We start from the raw sequence: 24,074 nt of genomic DNA, 5'->3' as shown, positions 1-24,074 counted from the left end.
TCAGGCTGTTCCATTAGGACTGAAGAATATAGATAGTCGTACAATAGTAACAAAACCAGCTGATATAATGGAAGGATTTCCACACAGGTAAGATTTCTAACAACAAGCTAAATACCCAGCTCACTACTCACATTCATCTTATTTCCTGCCAACAAAATTGCAGTGAAATCTGGAAAAATCAGGTTTTGAAGGCATGCTGTAAACATAGGTTCCATCATTGAAGCCAGAACCCTGGGAATTCTTTTTCTGTCATGTTTTGTAAAAACAGACAGAGGGAAAACCGAGACTTTTAAGAAGTTTGCTTCAAAGTATTGAACAATTGGGCTCTCATTTTGGCTCCCCTCTCTAATTCCTAGGCTGACAAGTGTATCTGGTGAATTAATGCTGGATGTGTGAACAATGAACACTCTAGGCCTTTTCTATTGCTTCAGTGATGCAAAGCTTAATTAGATGGTTAACTAGGCATACGGCTACTTTGCATCATTGTAGGAGCAGAAAACATCTGACACACACAGTGCTTCTAGAAATTTAAAAGCAATATGATTGTTGGAAGTTAGTCTTCCTAGATGCCAACAGCAAATGGTTGGAGTTCTAGAAATGTGGAGAATATGTCAGGTTTTTCATTATTCCTTCTAAATATCAACAGTTATAAGCAAAAGACTGAATGTATACAGTGACTATTTTTGATTGCAGACCCATCAATAAGTCAGACTCAAATAACAGAAGTGTACTGAGTGAAAAACAACTATTTTAGATCAGTAGTCTGGTCAATTACCAACTCCAATAGTTATCACTTTTTGAAAGTAAATTCCAACTTTGAAAACTGATGGCAATCTTTATAAATAATGCTGCAACATCAGCAAGTGTAAAAATAAATGAACAAAGCCTGAAAGCTTCCGAAGAGAATTTTTAAAAATCAAACATTGTTCATCTCCATGATGAAAAACCATGTTTGATTTTTAATGTTGAAATTTTCAGAAACTAATCACCAAGAGACTAACAAACCAGAGCAGTTCTTTAAGAAAGCAGAGCTGATCCTTTTAATCACTTGAAGCTGTAATCTAAAGGATCATGAACTTCTCTAATGTATTCATTATTTAAATTTATTCACCAAATAGGTTTTATAAAAGATACTTGGTCTACTGGCAATTTACAATCAAATCTCAGTGAACATTAAATATTCAGAACTCAAGCTCTTTTGAACACTGGATTTGTATGCTTTGCTTCTGTTGTTTCTCTGAAGAAAGATAATGCTTAAAATTACATTTCTCATTCTGATTCACTTGCCCACAAACTTGAAATTCATGTTTATTGCATTTTGATGCAGTCTTTTTCAGTTATCCTTATCAGTGAATGTTCCAGCCCTCATGTTTGCCTGCTAAGAAAGTAACAGGAATCAAAACCAAAGGAGAATATGAAAAAGGAGCTTAACATTTGAATACCTACGTATCAAAAGTTGTCTAGTCACAAGGAGTATAATATTTAACATTTTGGAAACCACAGGCATATCCAAAGAGCTGGAAAGACACATTAATGCATCTAGGTATTGGTTCATGAGTAAGGGCCTGGATTCCACATTTTTAACACGCACTGTAAAATTCAATCCAACTTCTTTCCCTCCCTGATTAACTTTTATTATTTTAATAACAAAAATCAGGCTGTTGTCATTTAGCTACCTACGTTAGCGCTTCCAGTGGAACTTTTTACATGCATAAGAATGTAATAAGTCACACAGGCTTTATACCACACAATGTTTGTTTCTGCCAAATTAGTACGATTACACAACTTGAACTACGCATAATCTCAATCATTAGATAATAAAGAGTCTGGCAGTGGAGTCCCACACAGTGTTCTGCTGTCACAGTTGAATATTTTGTGTGATTTGCTATATTTCATCTAACTTGGCACAAGTCATTTATCAAAACTGATGTATATTCCAAAGCAGAGCAGAAGAGCCAAATACATACTTTTGGCCAAGTTTGTTCATTCCCAATGGATTTCATTCCTCTCCGTACACATTTTTCATAAATCTGTGTTATTTTTGTAAGGCATGGAATACTTCCCCCCCCCCCCCAATAATGTAATTTTAAAACTAAAATAACCTGTTTCCTCTTCCTTCACAAAGCTTTATAAACCTAGGTCTTCCTTCAAGTATTGCTGTTAAAAGTATATCCAACTCAACTGTTTGGGTTGCTGGTCCGTAAACATATTTTTTTAAACAATCAAATTACTGAGTCTCTCTAATTACTTTAACAACCTGCACTAATGAGCCTACTACAAAAAACAAAATGTATTACTACCTCAACCACCAATATTCTAGATTCTGTAGCTGTCATTCTTACAGTATTGCAGGCATTAAGGAAACATTTGTGATTTGGGAAGGGCTGGGCTAACCATTCCAAGGTAAAAAAAAATGCTCAAAGAAAAATAAAGGCAATTACAAATGACTTGTTTTACATCTTGGAATGAAAATAGTCAATATCAAGAAACAACTGACTGTGGTACATAAAATAATGGCAATAGACAATCTCTGCTTTATCAACTAACTGTTAACTCCAGGGAATTCAACTCTCTAATACAACACTATTAGCAAGTAATGCAGCCCAACAGAAGAAGATTCCTACGATAAACAGTTGATGCTAAAATTTCATATATCAAAAACAAGCCCATAAAATCTTTCAGGCAGGGACCGCAGACAAGACATCATACAGATTTCAGTATGGTTAGTAATTTGGCATTTATCTGTACCTATTTGCTTCCTGTGACATTAGAATAAGAACTTAAAACAATCAAACAAGCAGCATCCCTCTGCAGACACTACAAAGTTTGCATCCCCTTTCAACGTCACTGCACATTGCAACCACTAATTAAAAAACATTTTTTTTCTTTCAAAATTACACAGTGAATAATTGCCTTTAGGCAACTCTTGTCTTCATTATAAAGTGTCTGCTGCCACTTCCTCTCAGTAGGAAGTGATCCATGTGAGATGAAGGCTCCAATTCACATTTTTAAAATAACATTTCTCCCCTTTAATGTGAAGTGATCCTCAGTCATTTAATGTAGATGAAAGAGGAAGTTGAAACCTTCCAGCTTTTTATTCTCTTTCCTATAATTAACATTTACCTTTCCCAGCTGACAAGTCTTACATGTAAAATTCAGAACAGTCTGACATGAATGAAGACATGTCTACCTTATAAGAGAGCTGTATGTAATACATAAGAGAAATAGTACTAGCTTCCTCCCTGGAAAAGCAGAATCTGTAATACAGAGTAAGGAAAATTTTATTTCAGTGGAAATGAAAAGAAATAAATCTTATGTGGGAAAAGAGAGGATTTGTTCCTAAATTTAAGGAGTGTAGTATGAACAGCATAAGGCCACCCTGCACTGAAAAATAATAAAAACTTCAAGAATTAAGGTGTCTAGTTAGAAATACCTACATCTAAATATCTTAGAAAGAAAAGTGCCAGTGTGAAGCAGGATTTGGATTCAGAAAAAGGCCATTGTAAGCACCAGTGCAGTAACATACCCAGGCAAGAAAGTAGAAACTCACCTCTGCAGCAGGAAAGAGCAGGAAAAGGTTAAGATGAAAACAAAACTAAGAGCCATAAAAGCAGTTCCCCAAGGACACAACATGACCGAACATTCACAGGAGCCATAAGAAGTAATTCACTCAATATCACAAAAAGCACAGCCTGTTCTGTTCTTCGTCAGTTCTCACTGCCAGGACAGAGACACCGTGGCCACCCACTCGGGATTCTGCCATTTTTGTTCCATTCCCTCCATCATCAGTAGTCCAGCTGTGACAAGCGCCTCTTGCCTGCCATTCAGGACAAGGTGTGTACCTCCCTAGCCATCCTGGGCAGTGGGGGCAGGCAGGCAGCCAGCCCACCCACCGGCAGCACCACTCGCACAGGAGGGGAATCACAGAATCATTTTTGGTTGGAAGAGAACCTCAAGATCATCAAGTCCAACCGTTAGTCTAGCACATCCGAGTTACCACTGAACCATGTCCCTCAGCACCACATCTACACATGTTTTAAATACCTCCAGGGATGGTTACTCAACCATCCAGTTTTTCCTAATATCCAGTCTAAACCTCCCCTGGTGCAACTTGAGACCATTTCCTCCCATCCTATCACTTGTTATCGGGGAAAAAGAGACTGATCCCCACCTTGCTGCCACCTCCTTTCAGGTAGTTGTAGAGATCGATAAGGTCTCCGCTCAGCCTCCTTTTTTCCAGGCTGAATAACCCCAGTTCCCTCAGCTGCTCCTCGTAAGACTTGTGCTCTAGACCCCTCACCAGTTTTCTTGCCGTTCTCTGGACCTGCTCCAGTACCTCAACCTCCAGATATCATTACTGCTGCTAACACTGTGTTATGGAACAAAAAAAGAAGTGGGAGAGATAACTAGCATTTTTCAAAATTCCTTGTGAATTCAGCATTTAGCAACTTACAACCACTGCTCTATAACATGATCTATATTGGAAGCCTAGCTGTCAAAACCAGATGAATTAAAGTCTGAAACCCAAGGGACAGGGCAAGGGGAGGTGGGAAGCTCAGCACCCCACTCTGCGTCGTTTCCCCAGGGCACCTCTCCCTTGCCATCCTGGGAGGAGGAGGCTCCAGCTTTTAACTTAGGTGCCTGAATTAGAAGCAGTTGAGGTGGGTGTGTTGTAAGAGTGAACAGTATATTTGCCAAAAATACCCTTTGGAGTCAAGGGTAACGGTTCACAATTGTGAGCTGAGCCAAGCTAATGGTCAGAGATTTGAAAAATATGAATTTAAAAAAAAAAAACAACCCCAAACTCTTTCATTTCCACATTTCCAAGATGAAATATTATACCAAAATGACATTTTCTTCAAAAACGTAGCCAAGAATCCTTTTTATGTGAGAAACACCCCAAACCAAACCTATCATCTTAAAACAACTATTTATTTTGATTTTAAACCGTGTATCTTTCTTCTCTTTTGCTGGGAAAAAAAAACCATTATGAAATTATTTTTCCCTGTTTTTTTCATTTAGTCATAAAATTGGGGGGAAAAAAAGCACCTCTACATTGCTAACAGCCTACTAATGAAAGGCATACGCTGTCTCCTTCCAGACAGGCACTAGCCGTTTGACTTTCCAACCGAAACACTTGGTCATAGAAATACTTATTGCAGGAATGGATACAACATATACAAGAACTTGAAGCAATGGAAGTGAAGAACTGCAAGTGGGTAGTAAGCACAGGGGTGGGTTACAGATTGCCCCCAGGATCAATTATGACTTTTCACCATGGAAGCTAATCTAGCAATTGAAATCAGAGAGACCTGTAGAAAACTTAACTTTTGACAGGTGACTGCAGGAGACAAAAACCTACGTTTAGGACACTGGAAAAATTACCAAAAAGTGTTATCACATTTAAAAACCAGTAACCACAGGATATTACCTTGTGCCAAAAGGACAATGCAAAGCTTTAAACAAGCAGGGTATGAAAAAATGCTTTCTGTTTGCCAATGTTATCTCACTTTATCCCTCACTTAACATGCCACAACTCATGAAAAACAAAAGCTGTTTCAAATCATGAATGAATCTTATAGGTACAAATGTACCTGCTACATGCACATACAGACACACATGCTCAATGACCAGAGTTCCATACATTTCCTCAGAAAACAGACCTTATATTTTTCCCATTTTTAACAAAATTAAGTTTTCATGTATTTATGCATGTGGTATTACCATGCCCTCCTCAGATTCTGAAGTGGACTTAAGTGCTCAAAAACCTCCTAGAAAAATATTTGCGAGGACTGAGAAATAACCTCAGGAAGTTAGACTGACAAGGAATGCAAAGATCTTGGAATGCAAAGATCAAGGGTTTATTTTCACTATTTTTATTAAAAACAATGAACCCACTACAATTGCAGTGGCATCACTGGGGGAGGTAGAGGGAGGAGAAGAGGAACAGTTGGAAAGCTGGAAAAAATAGATAATTATTTGAAAGCCCTAAGTATATTCCTCCTGTACTCTTCACATCACTATGGCAATGAATATATCCCAGGCCTTTTCACCAAGAGCTTCATGTCTATCTGAATTAAGTAATAACATTACAAATTTTGGAGGCTGTTTAAAATGCCCCTCTGTGAATTAAAATGGGAATTTCTAAACATTTCCCTGTTTAAAAAAAAAGAAAAAAACCCAAACAACCAACCAACAAATACCAAAGTAAATACCAAGAAATACCAAGAAAAACAAAAGTTAGAGGAAGAAATAAAATAAGCTCTGTTTCCTGACCATGCAAACCACCAGGAATTGTTTCATCCTAAACATTAAAAGCCCCAAACACTGCTACCATGTGGAGAGAAGACATTTACACCTCCACATGAGCGCTCATACAAACTGTTTCTTGTTTATATCCCTATTAGGAGTTCACAGCAGTCACCAAGATTATTTCACTTGATTTGATTCCTTCCCTGTTCTCTATGGTTCATTTACCAAGTCCCATACAAGGCTATTCATGTCCCTTGAGAAGAGCCAAAGTTAGCATTTGTACTCACAAAAGCTTCAGCCCGATAACACAAAGTGGAGCCCTTGCCACCACAATGCCAGTTCTTTCACAGCACTCCACCAGTGCTCTCATCGAGGCCATCTTCTAAGGCAAAGGGCTAAAACAATTTTCCATGCTGCTTCCATGTTACTGCTTTTCCCACCTCACTCAATCTATCAAGGACAAAACGGGGTATTGTGACAACATGCCAGGGACAAACAGTCGTAAGGTCGGTGTCTTTGGTTCACACGGCATTTGTTGTATCCCAAGTTTCCTGATACAGCCTTTCTGCTGCGAACAATAATAAAAGTGAGGGGGCCTGAAGAAAGAAAGTACATCTGGGTAAAACCAAAATATATTCCCAGCAATCTGTTGAAATGCATGGTTTTTCTCACAGACGAGCATGTGAAAAGCGTGTATGACTGACGATGATGAGGCACTGGTTTTGTTTTTCAGTTTTTGCTCACTCAAGAGGCAAAGAGGATCTTATTGTGTTCCACAGAAAACGTATAAAAGCAGTTTCCTCAGTTTCTACATAAAATAACAATAATAAAAAAATGCTCAGTTCCAGATATGTTCTCTGCTAACTAACTGAAAACTAAACCTTTCACATTACTTTCTGTAAGTGATTTCTAGTAAGTTACTGTCAGCCTACTGTGAAACCATGTATTTACTGTGGCTTTGTACAGGGTAAAACTTAATTGATACATGAATGAGCTATCTATTTCTGCTCCAAAACCTAATGTAGTAGAAAAATCAAGTAAAGAAGCAATAAAGAATGGTTTAGATACTTTGAAATATTCACACTTGTTTTGTATTAGGGTTTGTCATAGTTCCTGTGATAATGAGGAACTAGTTCATAGTTCATTGTGAAGAACACCATCAACACTGCTGAAGAAACACAGCAGAATTACCTTTTGACACATGCCCACTGTCTGCAAAACTAGCAAGCACTAGGGAGCATTAGAAAAAGGATAGTTCAAAAAAATTCCTAAGAAAAAAGATAACCCACACAACAAAGGTTTTCTTGTGTCCCTTCCCGGTTGAGAGCCACCCTGTTTGGAGGAACACCACCTACAAAAGGGAGGCTGGGACAGAAGACGGAGCTGCCGATGACTACATGGGCACCACTGCCACCTGTTCTACCTGTCTTTTCAAACGCAGGGGCAATGAGCCGCTTGCTGAGGAGGACAATGTCCCTACCTGAGCCGTGGTCCCTTTCCGCAGCTCCCACCTTGCCTTCCCCTGCAGAGCTGCCCTGCTCCTGCCACTCTTCACCTGCTGGCTCAACGTCCGGCTCTTCAGGAGGATTCAGATGGCCATGCTTGCTACTCTGAAATAATAAAGACTTTTTAGCATACTTATCATTGTGGCACTGCATTTTCTGCTGCAAAATTTGTGGAGATCAACAGTAACTTTTACCTTCCTCTTTTTAGGAAAAAACGTTATTTATTCTACTGATAAAAGGAGGGCTTTTGTAAAAAGTCAAGGAGAATATAACAGCTAGTTGATGGGAATTCACTATGACAAGTGAAAGCAGATACGCTGCAACAATCAAAACAAAATATTTCATCCCGCAGTGCTTGAAAATTTGCAAATATTAGCTACAAAACCTGTCACTTACTGTCCCCAAAACACAATGGAAACATTGGAGAATATTTATCCCAATGCAACTTTTTTTACTGGAGTTACAGAACAGACTAATTTTTCCAGTTAAACATTACAAGAAGGAAAATATTATATCAGGCACAGAATTTTCTTTAAAAAAAAAAGTATTCCCTACATCATAGTAATACTGCTTCTTTTCATTCTACCTTTAATATTAGAACTCATAACTGTTCTAACTGAGATACTACCCTCCTGAGTGAGCGCTAAAACAGTTTGGTATTACTGTCTTAACTTCATCTGTAAAATATGAAACGAACTGGAATTGTAACAGTGAACACTAAGCAACCTTCCAGAAAGCTTCTCAGCCTTTACGTTAACCTTCGTGCCAATCTGATCTCTTCACTCGTATCACATGCTAAAAAAGACACTGTATGCCATACTTACTAAAAAAAATTAAGGACCTACAACTAATAAAACATTCTTCACTCCCGCCCCTTTTTTTTTTTTTGAATGTGACCGAAGAACAAAGGCTTCTGGAACATCATCCAAAAAGAAATGGTGGAAATAGATATCTGAACTTGGTATGATTCATTTGCACATGTGATCTGGGAATGAAATCTAATACAAGTATTCTGGAAGGAAATTGAACACAGAGTTAGTCTGAAGAATTTAAAAATAACAGCAGGAAACGATACATGATATTTAATCTAGACTAAGGCAAGTAAATGCAGTCACAGAGAACCCAGAAATATTTTCTGAATGGCAGAGAGGTAGCTAAAAGTCAATAACATTTAAAAAGACCTATAGCTAAGGACAAGGATGTTGTTTTCTGTGTGTCTGGTCAGAACCAAACCAATGGGGCCTGCTACAGAATTACTGGACGTTCATCAGGCTGTTGTGTTTGGGTTCTCCTGTGCTCTGCTCTTAAGTTTCCTCCTTTGGTTTGGGTGGCTTCCAGCATCGTCTCCTTCTCCAGCCTTTCTGGCAGAACTGCCCCGTCTTGTTTAGAAGCAGGACCTCACAGATCAGGCTCGCTGGATTGAGTGCTGGCTCTCCAAAAGGTCCCGCTATTTTACAAACACTTGTGACCTGAATTCAATGTTAGGATGAAGCTAACAGACAGCCGAGCCGCTCTGGAAGTTCAGCATTTTTCTCCTTCCTGGTTTTCTCTTCCCTTCTACAAAGTTCAACTCCTTCCTTTGTACTGATAACTAGAACACACGATACAGCTGGTGAGCTGATTCAACTGCCTAACAGGCAGAAAACTAACTGACAGGGCAACAGGAAAAACAATCCACAGAAACGCTGCCAGTCAGTGAGTTGAACCAACTTAAGGGGGGACCCAAATAATGCCAGAGGCAATATAAAATAAGTAGCAGAAATACATGAGGAGGACAAGAAAAGTGTCATGAAGAACCTTCTCCTCCAGAACCACATCAAGGGGTTAAACGGACTTGGCCATATCGTAGAACTTCACCCCAAAGAGCTTTCTGATTTACTACTTAAGTCTCTGAGGACATGATATACAGGCTTGTAAGGGTTTTTAATGCAATACAATAACTTCTCACTTTAAATAACACTAAACAGATTTTGATAAGGTCAGGAGATAATTATATGTCTTTCTTGCCTGTTTTCCCTCATCACTCTGAGACACACTTGAAACCAGAATTTCAGGGAATGTACATTCCCCTTGAATGCAAGCCTCTCCTTTTCTGCCCTTCTCTCTTTTCTTATACACAGATTTGGCTAATTCTTCAGTCAAGGAAGTCTATATATTTGCAGAGAAGATATTTCCCCCCCATTGCCCCTCGCTATCATCATTTGTCTCTTCAAATTCCTGCTAGTCTCTCTCACTCCATGGCCAAGCTGATTTTCCATATCAGTCCCTTCCTTGCCAGTGTAATAAGGGAGGTACCCTTGTTTATTCTACAGTTTCTTCCAAATATTGGGCCTTAGATACTCCTGTCGGCCCAGCTGACTCACTACACTTCTCCAAATTACCACATGGTCCCTTATTATTGACATCTCTATACTACCATGATATGGATGTTAGAGCAGCTATGGAGCCAGGCGGTCACTGGCGATATCTGTGACCGCTGACCTGAAAAATCACTGAACACAGAAGTTGTGAGTGTTGGGTTTTTAGCTAAACCCTATATAGCTCTTATTTGTTCTTGGATATTTTACAGTGAAAGGAAAATCAACAGTATTACAGAGAATCAACCAAAACAATTGACTGGATCAAGAGGTTGGTGTACAACTGTGAGTAGGTAGGCTGTACCTGAAAGTTGCAAACACATCAGTAGAGAGAAATTCTGAAAGATTTGGTCCACCCCTTTACTCCTGTCAGAAAGCAGTTAGATGGATGCTCCCATTTCATCTGAGTTCAACAGCAAAGGAAAAATGATGGTCTGATTTCTTATTCTGAGACTAACAAGACATCTCTCAATCCAAGATCCAAAAGCAATTTTTGGATCTTCGATGTTGGGTACAGATGACTGGTGAGAACAGGGTCTCAGGGGATTTCTCCTAGCTGGAACCTAGAAAGGAAATTAGAGAGAAGGCTGAACTAGACTTTGTGGGATTTAACGTTGTTACACATTAGTTCTCTTGTTTATATTTCATTGTCCTTGTCAGCAGAATTTAGCACAGAACTCCGTTCCTCCCTCCTCCTTCTCCAGTCTTGAATATTTTGATCTGTTGCAGACATTTCTTACAACAACAACATAAGATTGTTTCATTTTATACTTGACGTTTTCTTCCATCTTTAGATGTCATGGTATATTCTTAAAGAAAAAATAGTGATCTACTGTAAATTATGGTGATGCTGAATTTAGTGTGGTGCTTGCCTGGGAACTGCAGCTTTGTACGTTCGGGCTGCAACAGTGTTGGTTCTCTTGAAAATAGGTCTCTTCCGGCTGAACAATGATGAGCACCAAATTCTAGGATTTTCTCTTAAATAAATTCTTTTTGTTACTCCTGAAATGAAAATGAGCTTTGTATTTTGTTTTTAAGCAAGAAGGAGATTATGCAAATAAAAACCATCAAATAAGGACGGGAGATACAAAACATTAACTATGCTGGGAAAGAATAAAAGGATAGTAAAAAAATAATTAAAATTAAGATATGGGGGCCAAATCAAACACATAAGTTGTCCTACTAATTTCATTTCTGCAAAAGTGCAGTCCAGGACATTCCATTAAACTACTCATATTCAGAGTATTTTGCTGGACTGCAACCTGATGTCAAGCTTCACCTGCTCCGTAAGTGCCAACTTCTGCCTTACTGTATAACTCCATTGTGCTCTGCTTTCTAGATCATCATTTCATGAACTACTTTTGGGTATTCTCCAGTAGATGTATTGCATTACAATCCCGTTTCTGAGCCTCCCTTTCCCATTCAGTGCCACTGTGAGAACAGAAAGCTCGCTTTCATCGTGTCCGCTCCTCTCAGATGAGACTTCTCCTCCAAGAGACTTGGAAAAACCTCCAGTCAGCCATGGCTTTGCAACTCTTCCAAATGTAGGATCTTATGCTGAATGATTTTGGCTCTTTACACAAAGTAGGCTATCACAGTTAGCACGTGGCACTAGAAGGTCTAAATTCTATTTTTACTTTTGAAATTAACTTGTAATAGCTTTTCAGGAAAAAGTGAAGGCCAATTTTTTTAAGTATTATCTCTAGTATTGGATACCTATATATAGATGCATGAAGCCAGACTTTCTGAAGCAACCGGAACACATTTAAGCACCTAAATAAAGGTCAGGTTTCCAGAAATGATCTGCAGCTGGAAGCTCTCACCACACTTAACACACTAAGCTCTTGGAAGACTAGCAATATATTTAGACACCTAAACAAGGTCTGAGTTCTTCTGAAAATCTGGTCCCAATTGTGAATACTAACATCTCCTGAGGATCTACTCATTGGAGACCGTTTTCTGAAAAGCAGACTGTTTTCTGAAAACTATCTACAACTCCCACTGACTGTGAATCTCTGTCTTCTCTGAAAACCAAAGGCTTAGTTGCCTGATAGCAGATCCAAAACAGAAAATTCACTTTTTTTTTTTTTTCACTTATTTGAAAATATTAACCTCTTGCAGGAGGCACAGGACTTAATTTGTTAATGTTTTGTAAGTACCCAACACTCCAAGGTAGAAATTACAGAGGATGTACTAAAACTTACTAATAAAGTGCTCTAAAAACGAGACATACTTTCAGGGCTCCAGAAGGGTACACTGAAGTTAAACCAGTTTTGTTAGTGGAAATGCCACCATATTCCTGGATAAAGAGTGAAGAGGAGTCTTCTACTGGGAATTTTCGTCTGGATGCAATTATGAATCCTTTTTTACACACCATAAATATTTAATGACTTTGAAATTACACTTTTTTTTCAATTAAGATGTCAGTAAAAAATAAGCAATGGATCACATAGGGTTGATCTTAAAAAAGCATGAACACCAACCTCAGTTCTGTGTTGACACTTTATAGCTTATTTTCCAAATACTTCAGTTCCCACCCTTATAGAATTAACATTTTCTTCAATTGTCACTGCACCATAATGATGATAGTACAAAACAAGGATTTTTTCATCACTCGTATAACATGAAATTGTCCTCAATTTAGCTTGCGCTCAAATAACCCAAAAATTGAAAAGGATGTTTCCCATCCATGCTACTACTTTCATTCTCTAACCCTACAATGACTACTGTGACAGTTTTGTACATTGGCTTTTGAAAGCACAGTAGTGGTACCGTTCTACATGTATCATTTTCATTTTTAAATAAGAGCCTTACACTTTCACACTGGAATGCACTACTTCAATCTCCTCACAGCATTTTGCCACCAAAATTATACTATTTTTTTTCCTCAGGAGAGGAAAGAGAATAGAACTTAAAACACAACACTAAAAAGCTCACATACTAATGAATCTTAGCCTTTTTTTTTTTTCCCCAAAGCAACTCAAAGCACTTAAGACCCAATGAAGCTGCCTCTAAAATAACCTCCCTGCAAGATATAAGTATTATACCCACTGTAAACAGCATCATTTCAACTACAGTAGAATAACCCGATTAGAAGACAGACATTAGAACACTTTCACACAATACGTTTGATGAAGAAAGAATTAAAAAAAGAAAAGCAGAAAATTTTTAAGCAAGTTTCCTATAACTGTCGCAATATTCCACACTGCAAATCAAGTTCCCTATGATTAATTTTTTTGCACACTTAAAAAGATAACTTTGAATATATTTTAAAGACTGAGTGTCTTTGTACTTCTAAATATATTCATACTCCATCTACACATGCCAAAACTCCTGAAATAAACCCGTTTTATGTACTTCAGTAATTTCTTTTTGTATATAACTATTATATTTCAGCCTGAGAAGTCTTCTGAGATAACTATTCATCAAGCATACACAGATTTCTTTTCCTCTTCGTGATGGCAGGCAGTTTTCCTGGGGACAGTGCTGGGGTTTGGGGTTTGGTTTTTTTTAGGGAGGGGGAGAACAAATCAGCTTGCTGATTTCAGGAATACTAAAAGTAAAGTGTATCTGCATAAGAATGCAGTTTAATTCAGTCTCCCGTTGTAAAATGTATATCCCTATGATACCAAATTGATGAACAGACATATTTCAGCACAGCAGAGTGGGGCAACTGTATTCAGTAACACTGTAAATTTAAGCAGCACAACTGGCTTTAAGACATACAGTCATTGGGTTTTAAAACACCGAAGAACCACACTTTTTAGTATTTTGCAGATCGGCAGAGAAGGCACAACCTGAAGAGAAGGGTGCCTCCCTGTGGCAAATGAATAAAGGAGAGACCAGGCAAACTACTGACCCTTCATTCCAGCTTCTTTTTCCACCAGCCACAGCGCTGTTTTATGAGCAAAGAGATTATTAAACATGAACACAAACTAAAACCCTCTGTTTCCAGAACTGCTTGAGAACTAAATATTTCTAGTACCATCATATGGATTCAAGCAGCTACAGCATCAAACGTTCCTCCTTCTCTCTATGCTGTGGCAGGAAACTTCCAGAACAAAAATATTAAAAAAAACCAAAAGCACACACACCAAAAAAAACCCCAAAACAAAACAAAAAAATCCCCAAACAAACACCACCTCAAAATTTTTTCTAACTTTGGGACTGCAAATTTTAAGGCTTATATTTTATTTAGCTTTTTATTTGTTTTAATTAAATAGGATTACACCAAGCTTCACTCTTGGTGTGCATTTTTATAAAGTCAGAGAATTTCCTAAACAGATACATGTGCATTTTTATAAAATCAGAGAATTCCACAACACAGAAAAAAACCTGTTTTGTGCTGAGCTCCAATTAACATTTATTCTTTCTTATTTGTTACTCCCTTTCCATTCTCCACTTCTTGTTCTTCCTAATCAGTTCCTCCTTTCCTGCTGAGTCCTACTCTTGTAAGGACGTCATAGTGCCTTTAGTGTAAGTTCCATTTTCCTTCTTTTTCCACCTCCCCTGAAGCATGTTACTTTTAAAAGTAAGTCGAAAGTTATCACACAGTAATAGCAGCCCTTCTTTCATTATTTTGTTAAAATCTAATCTAGCCGGCCGTATCTGAAGAAATAACAATATTGATTTTATCTGAATGAAGACAGCAAAAGCAAAGTCAATTACATTACTCAAATTGAATCATCACATACCTGCGGTTCAAGTATTTTCAGATGTTTCTTCTTATTTCAAAACCAAATATTCTTAAGAAAGACAATTCATTTTTAAAATTATAGTTATGGTCTTTAGGCCTTGTTCTCTTTAGCTTGTTCTTCAACCCCTTCCTTTCTTCAATGGTACAGTGGAAAAATGAAAGAAGGGAAAGAAGAGGAAGGAAAAAAAAATCAGACACCAGATAAACCAAAAGTTTTTGGCAATTACAATATTTTTAGACAAAACCTACCCTTTTTGTTGGATTAATTATTATTCAGGTGGGTTATTATTTTTATAATTATTCATGAGCAACTCTATTTCAAGGTAACCCCAAAATGGAATTTCTTTTTGGAATTTGTTTCCAGGTCAACCTGTCAAATGTTTTAAAATACAACACAAAAGACTCAGGCTTTGGAGGTGAACAACTGACCCAGAACGACCGCACTGTCTAATGCTTTATAAACCTCAGCTTCACCCACCAGACATGTCCGCAGCTGTTGCAACTGCTCCTCTAAGTGCCTCTTCCTTTGCACACTTTGATCCAAAAATTGCATCTCTGCTGTTGGCCAATTAATGCTACACCACCTATTTGGATATCTTAAGATTATACACTCCCTTCCAGATTAATCTCAATTTTCTAAAATTTCTGTTGATTCAACAATTAATACATGCTCACCTGTTCTTGTTCAGTGTGTGCAGGTCATGCTTTCTTACAATTTTTCCAAAATATTTAGCTACCACTTTTTCAACGTGTTGAATAATAGAAGAATCAAAGACAAGAAATCGATCTTTTGTTTGACTGTGGATGTATAAATTGACCAAGAGCAAATTTTTCATTTCTAGATGCATGTTTCGTCTCTCAAGCTCTGTCTACTCTTATTATAACATCAAGTCACGTGACAAACAAACTCTTTAAACAGTGTTTTTTGGACCTCACTTCTAGATAAATCATCTGTTTACCTGAAGTAGTAATATAACTATAAATATTAAATAAACAAGGAATTAACTTCTTTGTTCTATCAAATCTAGAGGTCAACAGTAGATAGGGGCTTTCAAAATCTTAAACATTTTTACTTTTTTTACAGTAAGTTCTCATCTTCACGAATCCCTCGTTTAGAATAAAGTTGAGACTAAAATGCCTTAGCAAAACAGAATGAGAACAACGGAAGTTAAAGAAGGAAAAGATTTGCATTGAGTCATATGCAGATGTAGGATTGTTCCCTACAGAGCATTTTTACTTAAAATGGAAAACTGCAACTTTTCAGTTGAGTCCAAAACGGAAATGTTCAGGCGTTCTTACAGACGAGCTTGACTACTTTGGTTTCCAATGGACATTACTTTATGTTCCAGGGAGGGTTATAAATAAAAACAAAACTGCATTTCGAATGTTGGAGGAAAAAGTGCAGGTGAAGCAGCCGCAGTTGGGTGAGAGGAATGCTGAGCCAGCAGGGTGGATTTTAAAGCTGCTGATGGTTAAATAGGTAGCCTTGCATCAAAATCCCTTACTGTTACCTGTGTCATGGAAGGCAGGATGGGAACATGGCTCCAACTTGGCCAACCCCAAGGCAGGCAGTGATGGCATTTTTCTCCTTAGCAAGGGGGTTCAAGACTTCTTCCTTTTCCATTCATAAAAGTCAAAATCTAGAAAATGATGATGAATGAAAACATCAGTGTAAATGGAGGCATTAGGTTAGGTTAATAAAAATTGCACCAGCTCATCTTGAAAACTGGTGCTTCCAGTTTAAACTGGTATCTCCATTATCATCAGTTTGCAAGTCCAAAGGAAAAAAGTCATTTCAATCCTCCAATATTGATTATTTTGATTCTGAAACAGATATAATATAATAGATATATACTTAAAGATACATATTTTATCAGATGCTGTTTAAAACTCGCCTTTCTTTGAAAACAGTTTAGATTTCAGTGAACTGCATTTCCCAGGGAGAAAAAAATAAACTTTCAAAGGAAAGTCCCCCGAGCAGCTCCAGGGCCCATCTCCACCAGCTCCCTGCTCTATGCACAGGAATGTAAGCATCATTGGGGAAATACTCTAATTCTCAGCTGGCGTCATACCTATATTGTGAGCATAGGCAATACACAAGGAGTTCGCACACTGAGCCTAAGGATGGGCTCAGACACTGTCATTGGAATCTCCTCAAAACACACGGGGATGTGGCTGTTCCAAAAGTTACTTCTCTCAGGCACAGGCTGATAATCTTCATGGGGAAAGTCGGTTGGGAAGCGACTATAATGTTTACAGCAAGAAAGCAATACAGACATAGCTTTAGATGTGAAACCAATTGTGTGATGGCCATGTACCCCTAAGTACTCCTGCTATTCTCAGGGCTTTAATTAGCCCTGAAGGAAGCCACAGCCAGTTCCTGAAAGGTTTTTTCCCCTCTGTGTGCTGCGCATAAAGATAGAAAACATCCAGTCATGATGTTTCAATAGGATACAGATAACATAAAAGAATAATAGAATACATAGAGTAAGATTGGGAATAAAAATAGCATTGTGTCAATGGAAGGTTTGTTATTATTTATTCTCACTGTGGTAAAACCCAAAGTTCTTAATGAGAATCAGAGCTGTGCTCTATTAGGTGCTTTACTAACACAGAGAAGGACCTGTAACATTTTCCAGTGTAATACTTCCACATCAGAAAAGAATATATTATTTTTCTTAAATTGAAGTGAAAAGCATTGGGATTTTAATTAACTTAACGGCCAATGAGTTGATGTCTACCGTAATAACAGCTGAACTCATAGGAAATAATCCTAAGTAGTACTGTTTCTTGAGACACCTAAAATTATATTGCATGTACTTTGAATAGTTCTTTTTTCTGACATGATAGCTCAAGTGAAAATTATTTAAGTACCAAGATCTACACATCCTACCTGGCAAATTCAGGAACGAGTTATCTGAGACTGCTTCAAGAAGGTGTAAATATATAGAGAGACAGACATGAAATGAATCCATGATTTCTTTATCTTTGATTTGTGGAAAACCCGTTTTAAAGTTACTTATTCAGCTCATTCAGGCTGACCGCACTGCTTGCAGATTTCATGTAAGTCTCTTCCCCACCATGTCAATCACTTGCTATAATTCTTTGTTCCTTATCCTACATATTCCTTTTATCACTCTTAATTCTATACGATAACAATGAATATTTTGTACATGGAGTTTAATTATATAGCAGAAATGGATTATACTTATCATTTCAGCATATGAAATAAAACAACTCCCTAAGGACTTGTGTACATATCATAAACACCAGTTCTTCCCTTTGGGTGAAAAGGGCATCTAAAATATTAAGATAAAAGAAGAAAACCACCATAACTTCGGAAGGATAGTTTTGCAACTGAAGCACAAAATTTGAATTTAAGAGATGCAGGATCACTGCCTGGTTGCAGAGAAATGCAGTGGGTTTTCCTGCATATTCCCCTAACAGGAAATAAGATTGAAAGTTAAACAAATAATTCCCTACAATAGTAAAATAAACTTTCAATATTTAATGAAAGGAATAAATAATAGATTGCAGCTGTCAACCTAAAACCTCAGCAACTTGAAATGCAGAATAATACTTATTCACACGCTCAACTATGCACCCAAGTGAGGGCTTTTTGGTTTCAAAATACACCAAAAATTCTTTAGATTTTTGTTCCTCTATTCTAGAGTCCACGGTAGGCAGATGAAACCTATCATGGTTATCATTATGTTCTGAACTAGACTAATTTGAAAATAATTTTGAAGTCAAGGTCTTATGATACTTTATGACCTCCTTTTCTCTTCCTCTGAAATATTCTTGGATTGACTTAAAAGAGAACTACACATATGGTCTACTGGATTAAACAGGGAGGTAGGAAGGCCAGATTATTACCAAAATAATTTATGTTTCCTTTCGCATTGGCTGTATATTACATGAGCTGTAAGCAAATGAGACTCTTCAAGATTTATAGTCAGCTATACTTTGGATTAAAGAACAGACTATGAAAAGAGGTTTTAAATTAACCAGAGAACAGAAAGTAGGACCAAAAATTGGAGATGAGGGGATGGAGATTAGAAAGATCTTCAAATGCAACTGGAAAGCAATTCTTCCTACAGCATACACTTCACCTATTGTACTTATTATTTAAGTTAGGATTACAAACTGTAAATTTGAAATTTGTAGTCACATTATCAATAAAAATAGATCTTTTTCTTTAGCCTCCCTCTTAAAATAGAGAGCAGCGAAGATAACTACTCGGTGGTCATTATACTGTACTCCTGCACTTGAAGGCAATACTCCATTAACAAGAAGTAGCGCCGTTCATTTGATGATATACTGATACCTCTAAAGTTTACTGAAAAGATCCTGCTTCCTAGAATGGCCTATGATATATCCAAGAAGCAGAACCATTTTAAAAGGTACACGTTCTGCAGTGATCCTAGCAAAGCCGATCTCTCAAAAATAACCCATGGAGAATAAGAACATCTTTACACACAGGGTTTTTAAACAAACAAAAAAACCCAACACATGCTCCCCCCCCCGCAAAAGAGGTACTTTCTATTCTTTTGCATTCTTCAATCATCTCTGAGAAATGAGGATTAAGAAAAAGTTACTCATAGGCAGGTCATTCTATATTTACCAACTAAAGAACTTCTTGCACTTTCACCTTGTAATAGCCGTTTTTGTCCGGCTGGAGACAAGGTGCCAGTTTGATGCAGTATTTCAGCTTTTGTGTTTTAAGAAATATTTAAAATTTCATCCTAAGTAATCATCCTGATAAACGTAAAGAAAAGCAACTGAAATTGGTTCAGGGAAGGGGTTTCTTTCCTCAGCAGAAAGAAAACCTCAGGAAGTGCTTTTGTCACTCCCAGCAAGACTTTGACAGTAACATGTAACCTCCATCCTTGACCCAGCAAGTCTGAACTGCGTTTAATTGGTCTGTCTGCAAAGCTATGAAAAATTTCTCTTTGTGTACTGTAAAATAAAATGTATATATTTCATACAGCTGGGAAACAATATCTACTATTCAGAGCTGCTGGCAGCACAACAGAGCACTTTCCTTGTTAAACTCTCTGAAACCATCCCTTTTTTTCCAGCCCTGCTTTTAGGTGCACTGAAGAAGCCAAAAATATAAAAGTCAACAAGAGGAGAGCATAATCACTGGAAAACTCAAAGGATATAAATCGTTCTTAGTAGAAGCACAACATTTAGTGGAAATCCTGAGAACCTGGGTTGGTTTGTGGAGCTGGGGAAGGACCTATCAGGAAAAAACACTGACCAGCCTCATTGAAATGAAATCCTCATGTATGTCCTGTCCGTTTTTTTTCTTGACTTACGGATCTTCCTCAGTATCAAGCTACTCCCCATAAATCCACACGACTAACAGCACATGGGCTTTTATGAGATAAATCTCAGTACTACTAAGAACCCCGTTTATTTTTTAAAAACTAAGCTTTTCAACATATGATCAAACAAACATTCAAAGAAGAGGAATTTACACAGGAAAAGACGGAAGCTTTCTAATCTGTAACACATACGTCTGTCAGCGTGAGTAGTCATGACAGTTTTAACATGCTCTCAAAACGTGGCCATTTTTTATTGTTGGAAAATAGAATGGCTTAAGGCATATCTACATTACAGAATAAATCCGCCAACAAATTTATGCCAGGAGACTCTCTCGTCGAGAAACAACACGCTGGAATAGCTACACCAGTCATATAAAGATGTAAACAAAGGTAACAACAGGACTTATTTCACCGCTGAGATGTAGCTACTCAAGACATTTTGCTGGCAACAAGATCTTAGTAACAGGGAGGGGGGGAGGACATGATCTTCCCAGTTTCCAGTTAATATACCTAAAACCAGCAAAATTTATAGCACAGGCTGAGCCCGAACTGTGTAAAAACAGTCACTGAAAACCTGGGAAAACATTGTCTGGTTAAAAGGAGGAAAATGCTTATTTAAAGAATGTACAAATTGATAATGAATGTAGACTTTTCATTGATCCCATACCAATCCAGCAATAAAACATCTGATGTTGTAAACATCACCACCTCATAGGACTGAAACAATAGCACTCATGTCTTGGCAGGTCTTCGCCAATTGACATCTGTAGGTATGGACCTACTCTCGCACAGCCTCCCCGTAAAACAAGCTGATGCCGCAGAGCGTGTCAGGCAGCAAAGCAGGGCTTGCCCACTGCCACTTCTCTGAGGCACAGGCAGCACTACAACCTTCAGGGCTGCCACGTTACTACATCTTCTAACTGCATTCTGGTACAGCAGCCCCCTTTGGCCCTACCTTCCTCCTCAGCCTTTTTGTGTTCCTCTTTTAATGAAGGATACTTTGAGTAAGTCAAAAAATACTTTGAGTAAGGCACAAAACCAAAGATGTCAGGAAGAGGACACCAAGAAAGCATTCTTTCTGACTCTGTGTGTCGCCTCTGAAACATAAAAAGAATTGTTCCTAAACTGACCTCAGAATTTCCTCATTCCTTAATTCCAACCTCTTCTAGGCCTCCATCTGAAACCAAATGGTAAATAAACAGGTAGATTAGGGGTGTTCTGTGTAGAAACTGCATTTCGAAGTGATGTATATCATGTGTAAATTAAATCTGTTTTTATTCTTCCAAATACCTTTAGATGCAGTGATTAATTGGAAAAAATCAGGAATTGAAAGTATGTGCATCTCTGGTTGTAACAAGCACTTTATTCTTGTGTTTTATCTTTCTTTTTCTGCTTTCCCTATAAACTCTTCAAGGCAGTGGATCTCCCACTATGTGCCTGGAACACTTCACACACATCTGGGGGGTTGATCTTGTGGTGCTATTGTAATGCAGAAAAACTACAGCAATATTAATAATAAAATTAATGTCTAAATGCATCATGAGAACTCTTCACCTGTAAAAAGATGATATAAATTATTTATCAAACGCACCAGGAGCTTGCATGTGGCTTGCAGAACCTATTCTGAAGAAATCGTGAAGGCAGATAAGTGATTAGTCACCAAGACTAGCCCAGAGAGAAGTCCTACGTGCAAGCGCTGCCAAGACGCAAGACCATTCTGAATCTTTAAAAATGCTCACAATTTTAAAGACTCTGGCAGTAGAAAGGCAGAAAAGCAAAGTAAGAGTCCCTTACTGCTCAGTGACCTGGGCAACCTTCCGACACGGGTCTCCTTATGGTGTTTAACTTAAATACACAGAAATAAAATGGTAACAGTAATGATAAAACTACCAGCCTCGTTTTTCTTTAATCCTGAGTAGAAAAGGAACATTCCCTTAAGTATTGTTTTGGCAGGCATTGAACAGGTGCTAAAATCACCCCCTCCTGTTTCTCCCTAGACATCATTTGGTGCTGCCCAGTGTTAAATGGTAAAGCATTACTACTCTTTATACAGGCTTACAACTGCAGGTATTGGTGTGAAGTCTTTTCTTTCAGACTCCCGTAACTGTATGATAGTTACACGATGCAGAAATACACACTTTTGAACATTAATTAAAAACAAACCCTTGAAGTACATATTCCATTTGCTTTGGAGCATCAATTATAAAACCAGATGTTAGAACCAGATGTCAAAGAATTATTTTTCATAAGCCACAGCTTACAGCCATGTAGCCTCCATTTATCATCTCAGATGGGAACACTTAATTTGACAGCAAACGTTTTGGTTAATAGCCAGTTTCAACATTAGCACTTGTTTTTGAAATTTTATGTAAAGAGATGCGATAAAACTGTCTATAAAGAAAATTCTGTTATTTCAGTTCTGTACCTCAGCATTTACAAATCATGTCTATCTGTGCGTACGCTGCAAATGTTTTATACACATGTGAACGTCTGTAGGAGTATGTCTCACTTACACAGGCATGTATTTTTATACATTCAAGCGGATATAAAATGTATCTACAGATAGATGTTGCTGCCTAGAAGCAGTGCTCCTCTTTCCAGAAATTTATCGTAAGATAATTTAAAATAAAAGCTTTTCGATCCTGTGTTTCTTGAAGATTAGAAATGTTTATTGATTTCAGTGGATAGTTTTGGTACAAAAACATTGCAACCTGTTATTTTTGCTTCATGGCCTAAACAGAAATTTAGACCTAGAACTCTCAGGGCAGCCTATATTTAGCAGCACAAATCCTGTCTTCATCTATGCTGCTTGTATTTCTAGGTAAAAATCTATGCCAGATCTTCAGCTGCTGTTAAACCGGCACAGATCCATTGACTTCAACACTGTATTCAAGTTTCTTTTACATTTGACAGAAAAAAAATAAAAATCTATCAGTTCTGGAGCCAGAAATAGTGAGGAAGGGATTGATGCTGGCACACCTTACAAATCTCCCAAGAGATATCAATCTGCCCTGATTTTAGCCCTGAAGGTGAACAGTCCCACTGCAAGACTTCCTTAGAGACGAACTGGATAATCATGTCAAATTATGTGACAAATTTGTGAAAGAGCAAATTCATTTTCGTTTTGACTAAAGCCAGGATTTGATTCTCCAGCTAGTGAGAAGAGACAAGTACACTATTTTGACTATGACATTTCAGGTTTGAATTATTTTATCCAGACGGCAAAACACATTTTTTGGCTGTGGATCACACATTTTCAAATCCAGAGGTTAATTTTAGAATAAAATCCTTAAGAAGAAAAATCAAAACATTAACGTAGCCCTATCATAAACACATATTATATTGTGCTGTCTATAGTTGTGAAAAATTCGGGAATGGACATTTTGGTTGTTCCTATTCACAAATCAAAGAATGTCACAAACTAATACATAAAGGAACTGAAGAGGAACATACAGTATTGTGTATCAAATAACTCCTACAAATGGGAAATGGGGATGAATCATAACACACCTGTAATTCTTCAACGGGAGGCATGGCCAGATCACAGACTGTAACTGCTAATAAGAAAACCAGAGTCTCTTAACTGCAGATTAACATAGGAATCACAGCCAACATCCTTCCTTTCATGCTGACATAGAAGAAATGTACATCCCTGCTGTACTTTGGAGCTAAAAAGGACATCAGGTCATTTCTAAAAGAAAAGCAGCACATCTGAATTTTTTCCTCCTGGCCTTACCTAAGGATAAGTATTCACAGTTTTGTTATGAAAAAAGTCCTGAGTGGAAAAAATTACTTTTTAAAAAAAAAAAAAGTGAGGGAATATCAGCAACTTGCCTGATTTTTTACTAGTTTCCTTAGTAAGCCAGAAATAGCAATCCCTACGCTTCTTTCAGGTTCACAGCTCTAAGTCAGCATCACCGCTTAGAGGACCCTC

General features: G+C 37.7%; 1 long non-coding RNA gene across 1 annotated transcript in view; it reads right to left on the bottom strand.

The window, feature by feature from the left end:
• Positions 1-10,986: 10,986 nt before the first annotated feature.
• LOC141743971 (uncharacterized) overlaps positions 10,987-24,074 on the bottom strand; it is a 238,548-nt gene continuing 225,460 nt past the window's right edge. The window contains exons 7-9 of the long non-coding RNA XR_012587292.1: positions 16,322-16,450; positions 14,809-14,944; positions 10,987-11,116 (exon numbers count right to left, since the gene is read on the bottom strand). This is a non-coding gene — a long non-coding RNA (uncharacterized LOC141743971). The remainder of the gene's footprint in view (positions 11,117-14,808; positions 14,945-16,321; positions 16,451-24,074) is intronic.

Source organism: Larus michahellis, chromosome 5, assembly GCF_964199755.1.
Source record: "Larus michahellis chromosome 5, bLarMic1.1, whole genome shotgun sequence".
NCBI classification, from domain to species: domain Eukaryota; kingdom Metazoa; phylum Chordata; class Aves; order Charadriiformes; family Laridae; genus Larus; species Larus michahellis.
The sequence above is the reverse complement of the archived record's forward strand: the minus strand, read 5'-3'. Positions and strand labels throughout refer to the sequence as shown.